Source organism: Lissotriton helveticus, chromosome 1_1 (assembly GCF_964261635.1).
Source record: "Lissotriton helveticus chromosome 1_1, aLisHel1.1, whole genome shotgun sequence".
NCBI lineage: Eukaryota > Metazoa > Chordata > Amphibia > Caudata > Salamandridae > Lissotriton > Lissotriton helveticus.
Genome location: NC_136057.1, coordinates 336,780,798 through 336,796,824, shown reverse-complemented (window position 1 = coordinate 336,796,824; position 16,027 = coordinate 336,780,798). Strand labels below are relative to the sequence as shown.

At 51.7% G+C, this 16,027-nt stretch overlaps 1 protein-coding gene across 1 annotated transcript in view; it reads right to left on the bottom strand.

Annotated features, from left to right (window-relative positions):
- The window catches only part of TRIM24 (tripartite motif containing 24), a 1,142,914-nt gene that overhangs the window by 965,736 nt on the left and 161,151 nt on the right, over positions 1-16,027 (bottom strand). The window lies entirely within an intron of this gene.

Sequence of the window (16,027 nt, the reverse complement as noted above, 5' to 3'; positions counted from 1 at the left end):
GAACAAAACGTGTTGGCTGGATGATGCTCCTTTGTACCAACTAAAAAAACTGATGACTAAATTGGACACTTGGCTGAACTAATTATCTGGACAGTAGTGAATTGATAACTGAAGTGCACCACTCCATTAATTCTATTACAACAGCTAAAGAAGCCTGCTAGGGAAAGTTAGTAGCTCAAAGTCTTCTGGCTGCTACCACCACCGAGGACCAAGACCTGATCCACAGAGCTGCACCTGAGTTTGCTGAGCCTCGAAGTGCTGTCTGAGTGTGGCTGGGACCTTCAGAAGAGGAGTTATCGACCCAGGAAGGATTGGCCTATGACCACAACAATGGGTGAGTGGTAGTCCAGTGGCAACTGGACTTTGGCCAGACCAGAGTAGCCTTCGTGGGACGTTGACTATGAAATCAAGACCCCGCTCACAATCTTCATGGACCAACCAATCCCTCCAGGAAGACTCTTGTTGACCGTGTTGAAACCCTCCAATGGATCTTTTTAGTTCTTGTCTAAATTCTTTAAAAAAATACAGTCTATTTTTAGAAATTGGTGTAGGATTCGAGGGTTGTGTCAATTTCTTCTTAAATTGTTTTGGTGTTAATTTAAATGCTTTACACTTGTTCTCCTGAGTAAACATTGCTGCTCAGTGCCACAGCTACCGAGGGTTGAGCGGAGGGTTTTACAGACTAACCCTAATAGACCTAAGGAGGTTGGTAAGTGTATTACATGTGTTACAACCACACCATATACTACACCCCATTTCCTCACACATGATCTGCCCCATGGACTACGATGATTTGCAAGGTCCCACAGGGAGTAGATATTGCTGTACGAAAGGTAGGTGGCATTTGCAGCACAGAGGACCCAAAGGCTGCAGAGGCAAACACTGGCCCATAGAGTCAAACGTTTTCAAGAATCAATCTGAGGAGAGCAACTGGAAAGGCATTTGGATTCAACCTCAAGGGAGAATCTTGGACCACTAGACTTTGTGATGAAAAATGAAAAAAAGTGTGTCACCAAGGGCACCTGTAGGTTGCCTCTCAATTTGAGCTCTTCTTGTCCACAAAAAGGTTTCTCCCAAATACCAAGAAGAGAGCAAGGGGAGGGGAAGGGAAGCAAAGGCTCAACCACTGTGGAGGATGTCTGTAAGATTTTTCAAAAAGGTGAGAAAAGATGCTTTTCGTGCCATTATACTGAACATAGAGACTTTCTGAAGAAGGGACAAGTGGCAAGGGACATTCCCTTCTGATGAAGTATTCACACCGAGGGGGCGTGGCTTGAGCGCCTATGTAGGTGGAAGCGGGACTCCGGAGCATCCTCCGTAGCCGCCCCTCTCCGACATATATCCTGACCCCTAGTTCGGACCCCTGACCCCCACATTTGCATCGGAGGGTCTGGGGAGCATTGGGGGAGAAGCTGAAGGCGCTGGGTGCCCCACGACCGCAGCGGCTAGAGCGGCGGGCTCACAAAATGGCGGCCGGAGTCGCTGGCCGTGCTGCCTGACGGAGATGAGCTGCTGGCGGCGGGGGGCCCACGGAGGTGGCAGGACTCATCTGTGCTGGAGCATGGCGCCCCACGAGCTGATTGAGGTGGGGAAGCGCTGCCTGGATTTACGGGTTTAGCGAGGCCCGGGAGCGGCAGGTCAGCGAGCTGCCTGACCCTAAGATGGCGGCGCCCACATGGTCGAGATTGCCCCTGGACTGCCGCTAGGAGACGTCGGAGGGCCTGCAGCTTTTCCCTGAGAGGGGCTCACCCTGCTGCTGAAGCGAGGGCACCGGTGGCCTCTATCCCTGGGGGGAGTGACGACCGTTGGTTGTGACTGCTAGCTGCCTGGGGGACCATCCTGTGAGGCAGACAGGAGTGCTGGGGTGCGCCTTTGCCAGGCGCCCGCGGGAGCCTGAAACGACACCAGTGAGTGGCTGCTCGGTGCTCTGGTGGCCCGGAGGCCGGCGGTGCCCGCTTTGGCTGCCTCCTCTGGACCCCCCCGGTGGTGCGAGGGCCTGGGGCGCCAGTCTCCTCCTCATCCTGAATTGGGAGCTGTGACATCAGCGAGGTCTATTGTGGGCCTGCAGGGAGGGGACCTAGGACCGAAGAGGGCTGCTCTCTGAGGCGGAACGCGATCCCTGCTGCCTGTGGGCCGTCCACTTGCCTACTGACCACTGCAGTCTGCCGCTCCGGATCTGAATAAGATTGACGTTCTACACAGCCTAGCCTGCTCTGGTTGATTTACGCTTGCTTTGCAGGGTTTGGATGGGGATACCACGTTGGTTGTCTGTCCTGGGGAGTGGGAGTTGGGTAGGATTGTTTGGTTGTGTTTGTGGGGGTGGGTGGGTGGATGAGATCTGGGCGTGTCAGAGGGTCCTATGAGGGAACATGTAAACTAAGATGTGGGCTGCCATGGGACCCGACTTAGGCTACAAATGTCTCAAGTGGCATGTGAGGGGGATGCATAACATGCATAGACGCCACAAAATTCACTTGTATTTAATCCGGCGGGGCATTCATATTGCCTTCCTCCAGGAAACGCATCTCTTAGCACAGGAGGGGAAAGCTTTGCAACGGAGATGGAGGGGGTAAGTCTACCACACTGATTACTTGGCCTACGCTAGGGGGGTGGTCATCTGGGTAAGGGCGGGGGTACCTTTTCAATGCATGCAGCAGCTTATTGACCTGGAGGGGAGGTATGCAGTGGTGAGGGGAAAACTAGATGGGAGGGACCTGACGTTAGGTTGTCTATATGCCCCGAACGTGGAACAGCCTGCCTTCTTCTCCTCGTTGTCCCGCAAACTGGCCCCGTTTTTAGTGGGACCATTGCTCCTTGGAGGGGACTTTAATTGTGTAACTGACACTGCATTGGACCGCTCACATCCCCCCTTACCAAATGCACCGGCGAGTAAACTGGCACTTGCGCGTTCTGACTGGCAACGTCAATGGGGGCTGATTGGAGAGCTACCCACCCATTAGACAGGGACTATTCCTTCTTTTCCTCCCTTCACGAACTTCACGTCCGTATAGACGCCTTTGTGTGTTCCCCGAAGTGCATGGAGAGGTGTGCCACAGTGAATATCTTACGCGCACGATCTCCGACCATAACCCACTGCTGGTGCAGCTGCGATGGTCGCAGCATCGCCCACGCATTTCCACCTGGAAACTACGCCCGGAGACGCTCGACGATCAGGTCTTCCGAACCGCGATAGCCTCGAGTATAGAGACGTATTTTCAGATCAATGCGGAGACCGCGGGGTCGGCCACGGTCGAGTAGGACGCCTTCAAATCAGTGGTGCGGGGGCAATGCATTGCAACGGTGTCGGGGGTGAGGAATACCTTACTGAGTGACATTCACCAGGAGGACGAGAAGCTACGCTCGCTGGAGAAACAACGCCCTGAGCGACCGGACATTCATGAGGCCCTACTCGAGGCGAAGGAATCAGCGGCGGCGACGGTGGAGCGTCTCAGGTGCTTCGACTACAAATCCTACCTCACGCGTGCACATTCGGAACGAGATAAGACGGGGGCTCTTTTGGCCTGGCTAGCCAATCCGGCTCACCGAGGTTCGGTCATCCTTGAACCCCGGGATCGCGCGGGAATGGCGCGGTTCGACCAACAGGGAATCAATGAACTATTCCATGATTATTACACGGAACTATACCGTAGTCGGGTCCTTCCGTCGGAGGACGAGTTCCAGAGATTCCTGGAGGGTTTGGGTTTGCCGGAGCTGGACGAAGAGGACGCAAAACCTCTGGGGGATAAAATTGAGGTGAGGGAGGTGAGAGTCGCCATCAAGAGTATGGCACGGAATAAAACGGCAGGCTTCGATGGTCTCCCGACGGAATTCTATCACACCTACGTCGACCTCCTGGCGCCCCGGCTGGCGTGGCTCTACAATGAGGCTAAACGACTGGGCAGCTTACCGAAGACCACTGGCGAGGCGCTAATTGTCCCGCTATTGAAACCTGGCAAGCAGACTTGGGACAGATCGGCATATCGCCCATTGTCCATGCTAAACCTGGACTACAAAATCTTGGCGACGCGTCTACTCCCCCACATGTCCACACTGATCCATGTGGACCAATCTGGCTTTATCCCGACCCGCAACACCACGCTTAATATACGACGGCTCCTCCACGTACTGGAGGCTGACACCTACGATGTGGACGAGGCGGCGGTGTTTGTAATCGACATGGAGAAGGCCTTTGACAGCCTGGAATGGCCCTACCTTTTCCATGTTATGCGCGCAATGGGACTGGGCAAGGATTTTGTGGATTCGACGGCACTATTGTACCGGAACGCTACGGCAAGGGTCAGAACAGGAGGTGTAATATCTGAGACTTGCGCCGTAGGGAGGGGCACTCGGCAGGGTTCTCCCCTCTCCCCCCTATTATTTGCCATAGCGATCGAACCTTTGGCGGCGCGAGCCCGGTTGGGTTGGGCGTTTCAGGGGTTGGACGACTACGGGCAGGTGCACCATATCGCATTATACGCTGATGACCTCCTATTGTTTTTGGCGGACTCTGCAGCCTCCCTGCGGGGGCTAAATCCCTCCTTAAGTTGCTGAGCACGGTGTCTGGCCTCAGAGTGAACTGGGCGAAATCTTACCTGTTCCCGACTCGTGCGCGTAGAACATGCCCGCACTCTATGGAAGGAGTGACCTGGGAGGAGAGGAGTCTTCGCTACCTGGGTACTTCGATCTATCATAATAGCATAGACATTCTGGAGGGCAATATCGGGTCGGCAATCAGACTTACTAAAACGAATTTAGACTTCTGGAGTACGCTTCCATTGTCTCTGGCGGGGAGGGTGGTGCTCCTTAAGATGGTGACTGCTCTATTTTTTCCGAACTCTTCCGGTCTGGATCCCGGCGAGCAACTTCCGGCGGCTTCGGTCCATGGTGATTGGTTTTCTGTGGGGGTCGGGTAGACGCAGGTTGGCACACTCCACGCTTCTAAGGCCTTGGGCTGAGGGGGGTCTCGCGGTGCCGGATTACGAGCTGTACTACTTGGCAGCCCAGCTACAGTGGTTGACACAATGGGTAGCGAGAGCCACGAGAGAATAGGATGGATCCGGTGGGGCCGGTTCGGGTAGTATACCGGATCGTTCTTGGCCTCCCGATGGGGGACCTACATCTCACCCAGGAATTCTCGACGGTCCGGAAGTATTGGAATAGGTATCTGCGGAGGGGACATATTGCGGTTCCATACGCACCTGAGATCCTGCTCAAACTATGCAGGGCGCTCCCACATGGGGGCACATGGCACCGTTTGGAACACTGGGAGCATCAGGATCTAGCGACCGTTGGGGATCTGTTTGATGACGGGGTGCTACTACCTTTCGATGTCTTGAGGGATCGCTTTGATCTTCCGGGGGGAGACTTCCTCCTTCATGCTGCGCTGACAGTGGCGATCCGTAAACATTGGAAGACGGGTATGACGGAACCGCCGCTCTCCATGGGCTGTCAATATGTGGTAATGGCCGCGGGGATGGTTAAGGCTATTACGTGCCTCTATAAGCGCATGACTGTGGAAGCTTTAACCCCGCTGCTAGCTCTGAAGGCGAAATGGGAGGCGGATTTAACGACGGAGATCCCGGAGGCGGCGTGGTTTGGTATAGTGGAGCGGGCCTGGAAAGGGACGCGCAACGCGAGGTTTCAGCTGGTGCATTTTTACATCCTGCATAGAGCATACCTGACCCCTGACAAACTACACAAGTACTTCCCGACACACTCGGCGGCCTGCCCGCGCTGCCCGGCAGAGGTGGCCGATTTTCAACATGTTCTGGTCCTGCCCGGCACTGGGCTCCTTTTGGCAGGGGATTGTGGAGAGCCTACGGGAGGTCACTGAGAGGGATTTACAACCCACAATGGCACACTGTGTCTACACTGGTTCCCACACACATCAAAGAACAAAATCACTAGTAAGTTCCTGGACCTGGGTCTGCTTTTAGCGAAACGAGCCATAACATCCCAGTGGAAGGCGAGTAGGGGACCCACGGTGAAAAGGTGGCGGGCGGAGCTCCATAAATGGGCTCGCTGTGAGGGGGAGGTACGTCTGCAGCTGGCACTTAGGGCAGGTACTGATACTGCTCTGGAGCGGGCCCGGGCCTGGGAGCGATTGGTTCTGGAACTCACGCTTTCGGACACTGACAGCGAAGGCTCCCCCGCACGTAGTCCTGCTCCTTAGGTGCTTCAGTCTGGGTTTGTGATCGTCCAGGTTCTTTCCCTTGGATTACTCCATGTGCCACGTGATGACTGCAGTCTCCTTTTGGTTACTCCTGATAGTCTGGCTTGGACCTGCACTGCCTGCGATGGATTCTGGCTTGCTCTTGTGGAACTCTGACACGCCTGAGGGGGGGGCGCAGGAGCAGGGGGTGGAGTAGGGGGGTGGGGGTAGGAGGATAAGGGATATGGGGGCTTGGGGAGTTGGGGGGGGATGTTTTGGTTTTGTTAGGGGCTCAATAGGCCGGGGGCGGGAGGACCAGGCGAAAAGAAAAGCAGATCTGAGTACTACCTGAAGAACAGGTGTTTTTGAGCCTTAATGCGCCAGTCATTTACTAGTGCTCTCCTGACTAACGCCGCTCGACCTCCGGGGTGTGAGCTGAATGGCCGTGTAAGGCTTTTATTTAGGAGCCTGTGTTATGCGTAGGAGGGTAGCTGGATTGATCGACGAACTGGTTGTACAAACAATGACTCTGCAATAAAAATATATTTTAAAAAAAAAATGAAGTATTCACACCGTCACCCTTTGCAAATCAAGATATAAGCCAGAAGCAGTGGTCTTGAGGGAGGGGGTCATCCAGAGTTATTGTTTTTAGTGCAGCTAAAATCTTCATTACTTATGGCAAAGCCTTAAAATGTTCTTTTATTCTGACAATATTAGGGCATGTGAATGAGCTCTACCAACTTTACTTTTTATTTAACCACTATGGTGAATTTAAGCCAATTGTTTTGGTGACCAGGGGTGAAGTGTGTGGGTCAGAGCTCCTGAAGTAGCCAAATCAGCAGAATCAGGCTTGCATCTGGAGGGTAATGGAGAAGTCTTGACCAAATCCAGCACAGCTTTATTTCAATTTGTGCAGGGTCTGACCTAAGGGCTTCTCCTTCCAATTTTTTACAAAGATCTTTCAGGAGATTGCTTTCAGTCAGGAAGCTAACGCTCTGGCCAAAGCATATCCGCGAGGGTCGTGGTCAAAATAACTTGCACTCCCGCTCCATGATGGCTTTAAGGTGCATTACTGAACAGATTTAAAGGCCTTGGTCTTAGCCCAAATGGTGTTAGGAGCTAGACCAGGATGTTTTCTTGTAGCATTTGTGGCAGGGTTTAAGCCTTTAAATCTGCAGAAGACATCTGACCTAGTTATGGTCAAAATGCTGAGGATTTTGAATGATAATGCACCAATATAGCTCAGTATCTGCATGGATGGGCACGAAAAAACAAGTACTCACACCAGAACATCCACTAGCTCCAAATACACTTTAATCTCATGACATCTGGTGCACAGACGTGAAACTGAAGCCGCATGGCACCTTGTGGTGCCCCAGGAGGGCTAATACTATAGGAAACGTTTACAGACCAATCTGGCACCTGGGTGGATTTTTATAGGCTGGAATCTGCTGGAAAATGTACCCACCAGAAATGAACATTTAGGCTGAAATTATGTTGCTGTGGTTAATTTCTATATAGTCCACCAAATTTTCTTTCCGACATTTTTTTATTAACTTTCAACTGCCAAGGTACTTGCAAACTAAGAATTATACTGAGTGGAGCACATAGACTACTGCCTTTACTAGGGCAAAAAAACAATGTATAAAGCAAACCACTAAAAAGGGACATCATGCGCGATGCTGCTATTCCTTACTCCCAAACGCCCAGGCATGTTTTCCACTCCAAAGCAAATACTGAGATGATGGACAGAGCGCTGAAACTTTCAGACACTCACCCCTTGTCACAGATCTGGGTTGAATCCACCAACGTTCTTTAGCTCCCTTCTCCACCCCAGTTCAGACCCTGCCATATGCAAATCAGTCTCGACCCTGTGCCTCATGGGAACAGTCCAGCCAGGCCCTCTCTGGACTGGAAACAAGCATTTTTATTTTATTCAGAGTTTTATATAGCGCGAACAAGATCTTTACAGATATCAGAGCGCTTCACAGAAACAGGGGGTGACATAGCATGAGGGTGACGCGACATAATATTGGGTGCAAATATAAACTTCAGTAGCATGATCGGATAGCAGTCAAGTTCTAATAGAATGACAGTAAACAATCAGATAGACGAAAATAAAAGACGATACGGAGTCTTACATGCAACTACGATAAAAAACAGGAGAACTTATACAATAAGTATCTATAAGTTACAGGGAGCAAGGGGAAGGGGCCTCGAGATACAGTAGGCTAACATGAATAGTCTAATAATAGATATTTAGTGAGTAGCATAAAAGGATCGACTGACCATCATGTAATTGTGGCAAACAAGAGGAATAAACAAATCTAGATCATGCAAATCTGACATTATTTGACATTAGACAAACATGATGCCCGTAATACCCAAGCGCCACGAAAGTCACTGAGGAACAGACATTAAAGTTCAGGTGAATTTAGCCAAATAGGATGGCTTTCACCTCTTTCTTAAAGAAGGCCGTGGAGGAGATAAGCCTAGTTTCGGGAGGGAGAGCGTTCCAGATCCTCGGCGCCATTCCTGAGAAGGAGCGTTTGTATGTTTTTTCCTTCCGGAATCTGCGAGGTTTCAAGAGTAGATTTTTTGAACTTCTATTGGATCTCGATCCTCCTGATATAGTTAGCTTTTGAGTGAGGTAGTTAGGTGCATTGTGGTGTACAGCCGCGTGTGTCATCACAGCAATTTTCAGTTGTATTCTGGCTTCAAAAGGCAGCCATTTCAGGGATTTCAAGTCAGGGGTTATATGAGAGTGTTTTCTTGAGCCCGTAATGAGTCTCGCGGCAGCGTTCAAAGAGGCTCTTAGGGGTGCAATTGTTGCTAAAGGGAGACCACTGAGGGTCACAATTCCATAGTCTATGCGGGGGATGACGAGGGCTTGTACTGCATTTTGGAAGTCTTTGGCTGGGAGGAAGGGTTTCAACTTTCTCAATGTGTTGATTTGAAAATTAGCTCCTTTCGTTGCTTTGCTAATGTGCTGTTGCATGTTGAGCTTTGCATCAAGTGTGATACCTAAGGATTTCGCGGAGTCCACGATGGTGGGCCGGACATTGAGTGCTGTTAAGTGATTGAGCCAAAGTTGGGTGGTGGTATATTTCGCAGGGGGTGCCATCAAAAGGAACTCAGTTTTCAGAGCATTTAGTTTGAGGTGGTTGCCGGCCAACCACGATTGGGTCTTTGTGAGAGTGTAGTTCAGGTGTTTGATATCATCCGGGGATTGAACCTTTAGGTAGAGTTGAGTGTCATCGGCATACATATGGAAGTGTACATTGGATGCTTGGAGCAAGGAGGCAAGTGGTTCCATGATTAGGTTGAACAGTGTGGGTGAGAGGGAGGATCCTTGTGGAACGCCTAAGTCGACTGGCACAGGCGAGGACAACACATTGTTGATCTTGAACTTTTGAGTCCGGTTATGAAGGAAGGAAGTGAACCATTTGAGAACAGTCCCTGATAGACCCATTCTAGTGTTTAGCAGCTCAAGGAGGTTCTCATGCTTGACCGTGTCAAAAGCTGAGGAAAGGTCGAGGAGGATGAGGAGGCATGAATCATTGCGATCAAGGATTTGGAGGGCGTCATCAATTATGTGAGTCATGGCCGTTTCCGTGCTGTGTTTCGCTCGGAAGCCTGATTGATGGGGGTTGAGGAGATCAAACTTGTCAATGTGTTTTGTTAGTTGAAGCTGTACACATTTTTCCAGCAGTTTGGCCAAGGTGGGGATGTTTGTGATGGGACGGTAATTGTTTAGGTCAGACGGGTCAGCTGTGGGTTTCTTGAGTATGGGCGTGACTTGCCCCACCTTGAGTGAGTCAGGGATGAGACCTTGTTGAAGGGAGCTGTTAATGATTTTAGTCCAGAGTGGGAGGAGCATGGTGGTGAAGTCTTTTACCGCGTTAGCAGGCAGGGGGTCTGTGAGGTGATTAGAGGGCTTCAGGGTAGCGTGCAGTTTGAGTATTGCCTCTTCTGAGTAGATGTCAAAGGAAGCCCACGATGCGCTATTTTTTGGCTGAGCGTTAGACATTCTGATGTGCACAGGGTGTTGGCTTACATCATTGAGGAGATCATTTCTTATGTTGTCGGTCTTTAGCTTGAAGAAGGCGGAAAAGTCTTCACTGTGTGGGATATCGCTTGTTGGGTTGATTGCTTGTAGGGGTTGCGGCTTTGTTTGACTTTTGACTAGATCGAACAATTTTCTTGGTCGGTTTTTCGCTTGGTCAAGCTGGTGGCGAAAGAAGTTGGTTTTCGCACGCTTGATTTTCCTAAAGTAAGCATTTCTCTTGTTCTTAAGCTTTTTGCGATGTAGTGATGAGGGAGCAGTTCTCCAAGTGCGCTCTGCCGATCGCATAGCTCGCCTGTCTTCGTTGAGTCTGCCGTCATACCAGGGGTTCGAACTCTTGGTGGAGACTCTCTTTAGTTGCAGTGGGGCGGCTTCGTTGATTATAGAGGTCATGGAGTCGAGGTAGAGGTCTGTCAATGTTTGAACATCAGAGACGCCAGCAGGGGGAAGGAGGAGCCTGTAGGTGTGGGGAGGTAGGGAGTTAGGGTTGAGATTCTTCATGTCCCTTTTCCAGATCTTGCATTTGGTGGGTTGAGCCAGGGAGGGTTTGATTTTTTCATTGATAAAGAAGGTGATGATGTGGTGATCTGACCAATCACAGGGTTGGATAGACCCCAGTTGGGTAGAGTCCTCTTTGGCGATGATAAGATCGAGTATCGAACCTTTATCGTGTGTTGGGCTGTTGCATATTTGGGTGAGGTCAAGCGCATTAAGGAAAGATTTAAGACTGTTCACCACTGTGTCTTTCTGATCGTTCCAGTGGAGATTAAAGTCACCCAGGTAGATTTGAGTGATCTGCCGACCGGCGTTGGAAGTAATAGTGTCCATGAGTTGTTGAGAGAAGATGAGGTTATCACCCGGCGGGTGATAGATGAGGTGTAGAGCACATACTGGTTTGCCCTCACTAGAGATATCGAGGCAGAAGAGTTCACAGGAGGTGAGGGAGGGGGAGGTTACTTTGGTGACGGATAGATTGCTCCTGAAAATGCATGCTATTCCCCCGCCCGTCTTGACGTTCCTGTCGAGTCTGATGATGTGGTAATTGGGGGGAACTAATATATCCATAATGGGCGTGGAGGCTTCAGTTAGCCATGTTTCCGTCAATATGGCTAGGTCAAGTTCCATTGATGTGACGAGATCTGCAATGTCGGAGGAGTGTCTCTGGGCCGATCTGCAGTTGAGAAGGATGCATTTGAGTCTGGGGGTGAGAAGGGAGGTCGTGTGTTCTAGCGATAGGGGGACTCTTCTGAGGTTGTTTGGGACAGAGCTTCTGACGTTTAGAGTTGGGTGCCTAAGGGGATTTGGGAGAATAGTAGGTATGGGGAGGTGAGTGGGCGTTAAGTGTTTTACCGGTCCCGGGCCAAAAGAGCAGAGGAGGGTGCGTAAGTCGTGGTCCGACAGGGAGTTAAGGGCACGCCGGGGACGGTGGGTGTTGTTGCGTATGGGGATAGAAGGCCAGTGTAGAGAGCCTTGAGTACGAGGGACTGTGGGGAGAGTGCGTCGTTTGTTGGATACGTTGGTGGTCGTTGTGGGTTTAAGTTGTCTGGAAGGTGTGTGAAGAAACTCTTTGATGGTGCGGAGCTCGTCTTTGAGTTGTAGGAGGGTGGATAGAATCAGGTCGAGAGGTGTCTTTGTGTTAGTGTTCGTGATGTGGGCCATGGGCGAGGCGTTGAGAGGGGAGTTGGTGGGCGAATTTGGGGCGGGGAGGTGGGGTATGCTAGCATTAGTGGGGGGCTGTGTTGTTAAAGAGGGTGGGGTGGTATTCGGTGGGTGCGATGAATTGTAGGTGAGGGGTGTAGTTGAAGTAGGTGGTGGGTGGGAAGAAGTGGTGGGGGCGTCGGTGGGGGAAGGTGCCGGTGAGTTGAGGGATGAGTGAAGGTCGAAGATAATAGGGGTGGTAAGAAGGAAGCGGGGGCTGAGTAATGGGGGTGAGAGGTGGGGGGGTGTTATTGTGAGGGAGGACGCAAGTTCTGGGGTGCTAGTTGGGGGTGTGGGGGAGTGAGGGGTGAGAATGGGGGGGGGGTTGAGAGGGAAGAAGATCTGCCACAGGGGGGGGGGGGGGGGGAGATAAACTCCGGGTGATGTTGTGTTCAGCGAGACTAGTGTGAGGTGTGAGAAGGGGGGAAGGGTGGGTGGGGGTAAGATGGATGTGCAGGGGGAATGAACTACGTCTGTGGGTGAGGGGAGCGTGGGGGTAACGTCAGGTGTGATCCTAACTATAACACTGGGGGGATGGGAGGGGTGTATGTCATTCCGAGGTTGCAGTGGGCAAGGCCGGTTATTTTGAGTATTGGTGTTAGGGGGAGTTGTGAAGCTTGATGTGTGCGGAATGGAGGTCCGCCGTTTGGCGATGTGTTCTAAGAAGGTAGGGAATAGGTTGTCTAGTCGGTCAAGGTTCCCATCATTGGCTTGGAGTAGAATGGTCCCGTTGTTGTAGATGGTGATTGTGGCTCTGCCTGGGAAGACTAGGGATGGAGTGATAGAAAGAGTTAGGTCATGAGCGGATTTCTTGGTGGTGTGAATAGTGAGTGTGGAGAGGAACGCTTTCCTCCATTGTGCTCTCCGTGTAGTGTAAAAGATGATATCGTTGTTTGTGTCTCCGTTGATCAGCGAGAAGTAGGTGTCCACACACGGTAATTCGGGATGTGCCTTTAGAAAATTATGTTTGTAACGTTTGGCGTTTTTTTGGTGAGGTCAGGTGGGTATATGATTTTGTAGGTGTGCTCGCCTAAGCGTTCCATGGCGGAAGAGGCGTGGGTAGAAGAGGTGGGGAGCTTGTGTGGTTGCGGGGCAGTATGGTAGAATGTGGGCAATAGGTATGGACGACTAGTCTAAGATGGCCGCTCCGGTGGTGAACTATTCAAAGATGGCCACCACGGTGGCATATAGGGAGCCAAAAGTAGTCCTATCTCTATTGTTGATGTGCCTTAGGGAGCTAGCTTCCCTTTCCGGGGCAGGTCGAGTTAGTCCATCCTCCTTGTTGTTAGGAGGGAAGGGGGAGAGATTAGGTTTCAAGCTGTTCAGGAGGCGAGGAGGAAGCCTTATCTCTGTTAGGGTGACCTGTGGCCACGTTGGTATGCAGCTTCACGGTCGTTTGGTGGGGAGTGGAGGAGATTTATGGCTTCGTTGTCTTGCCCCCACCATTTTAGGTAAAGGAAAGTGTACAAGCTAGCGGGTCGCCATGCCGCATGAATAGGTTGAAAGCAGACAGCTTTGTATCTTTAGGGCAGAGCGTGTAGCGCCGGTGTGTTCAAAATAGAGATTAAATGTTGTGCTTGTAAATACCTTCAGGATAGTCAGGAGGCTCCACTGAGGCTGTCCAAATCAGACTCCCTATGTCCAGATGTAACTGAGGCAGATCAATTATTCCAGAATATTGGTTGTGAAACGCGATGAAGCTCTCATGCTTGGTGATTGACTTTTCATTTCCAGCCTTTCGAGGGGGGGGCGGGGCTGAATACTCCTACTTCCTTCTGGCGCTGCACAGCGCGATCCTTCCAGGGTCCACTAGCCGACCCATCTCTCCCACACGCCCCGAGGCCCCCGTCCGATCTGCCGCCACACAGTCCTAGCAGCTCCCTCTCCGCTGTACACCGCCCAGCGAGAGGGGGGAGGCCAGACGAACAGACACCACAGATCTCCGCGATCCACCACGACCAGTGGACGACCCACTGCGCTCTCGGCAGCGCTCAGCAAACCACAAGCGGCAGGTCTCTCAGGAGGCTCCAACCGCTTCGCTCAGCCTCACCTCACGGAGCCCGCCGGCATCAGCAGGCGGCAGGCAGCGCCTCACACTGCCCCCCGTGCCCGCGGTCGATCCTGCAGACCCGGCAGAAAGTTTGATGAATGCGATTGGGTTTCACTGGAATCCGGGTTAAACCCAAAGTAGTAGCATTTATTTGGTGAGGGGACAGTCTCCAGGCGCTCCAATGCGCTATACGCTGGACGATATCAGCCGCAGACCCAGCCGGCGCCGGACCATCAAAAGCGGTCGCGTCGTGCAGCTACGCCCACGTCCACAACAGTCCTTAAAGATATCCTTTGAGACGCCCGCGTCCCCAGCAGGTTCGCGCCCCTTGACCAGGGCTCCGCCACAGCTCCGGTGAGGACCGTAGGTGCCCCGCCGTCCAGGGCTCCGCCACCGCTCCGGCGTCCAGTCGCCAGCGCTTGCTCACAGCTCAGGTAGGTGAGAAGTAGTAGCAGTTTACACTCCAGTTACTTTTAGTTGATCCAGTTACTCTAAGTTCATCCAGTTACTCGTTTTTCTCCCGATGGCGAGCGTGCTATCTGGGATAATTCCTACAGGGATTATCCCCAGCCCTGGGAGCTCCGGTGGCTGGCTCCTACCAGGCGGCCATCTTGGTAAGATCTTGGTAAGCATCACGGGACTGGTTTAGGGGTGACACCCCTCATCATCCAGGCTAGCTTGAATCCAGTGGAACTGCTGGACAAGGGAAAGAATGAACAGAGAACCTGAGAAAGGAGCTTAGAAAGCAGATCAATGCGTCTTTCTGTACACCATGCCACAAATTGGGTCAATTGCAGGCGTAAACCGTCTTGGTGGAGAGACGCTGTCTTCCAAGATAACGTCACAGACTTCAGGAGGAAGGTCGAAGCCGTCAACTGTGACCGCTCAATCTCCACACAAGAAGGTGCAGCGTTGACAGGGTCAGGTGTCAACAACTCCCCTGCTGCTGCCACAGACGATCCTCCCTAAGATCCTCCCAAAGGGGCAGCATGATCGGAGGACTGATGGTCATGCTCAACTCATCGGGAAAAACAAACTCTCCATGCCCAATCTGAAACCACAAAGATGACTTGAGCCCGGTCGTTCCTGATCTTCGTCAGAACTTTGTACAGGAGTGGTACGAGCGGGAAAACCTACAGGAGGCCAGAGTTCCACTCGGGATGAACAGCATCTTCAAGCGGGAGCCACCTTGAAAACTCCAGCGTGCAGAGCTGCTGACATTGCACATTCGGATCGGTGACTAACAGATTTAACCAAGGCTCCGCCCACTGCTGAAAGAGACCTTGCACAAACTCTGGATGGAGATGCCACTCGTGATCCACCAGGTGACTTCGGCTGAGTTTATCCAATCTGGCATTCAGAGAACAAGCCAGATGTTGAACCACAAGGGATATGGCCTGCTATTCCAGCAATGTCCAGAGACGCAGGGCCTATTGACAAAGGGTCCACGACCCCCCACCGCCCTGTTTGTTGCAGTACCACATGGCAGTGGTATTGTGTGTTAACACCTGGAACAGCCTTAACCTGGATGGAGGGTTGAAAGGCTGTTCACGCCAAACGGATCACTCGGAGCTCCAGCAGGATGATGTGGAATTCAGATTGCATCAGACACAAGAGTACTCTAATCCCCACCTCTCCCAGAAGGCCAGACAATCCCAGTAGTGACGCATCTGTCACTACTGTTATATCTGGTTGGGGAAGGGAGAGGGGTCTGCCGGTGACCCAACTGCTGTTCCAAGATCTGAACCATGTCGGAGAGATTCCCCTGATGCTGCACCCCACTGGAACTTCATGTCTGTGACAGACGCCGCATAGCTTCAAGCCGGCCTCCTTTGATAATGCATCTGCCACACCAAAGGTAAGATCTCAAAAAAAGACTTCAACAAAACATTGAAAAAAGCTTATTAAAAAGTGATTATGGAGTAGCTCTTTCCAGATCTGCGCTGACTGGCGCATAAAGAAAACAACACTGATGCAGCTTGAAGTATATAAGATTTGGGCATGCAGCCAAATTCTTTCTATCAGTACTTCTAGGACAGCCTTAAGCCTTACTGCAGAGTAA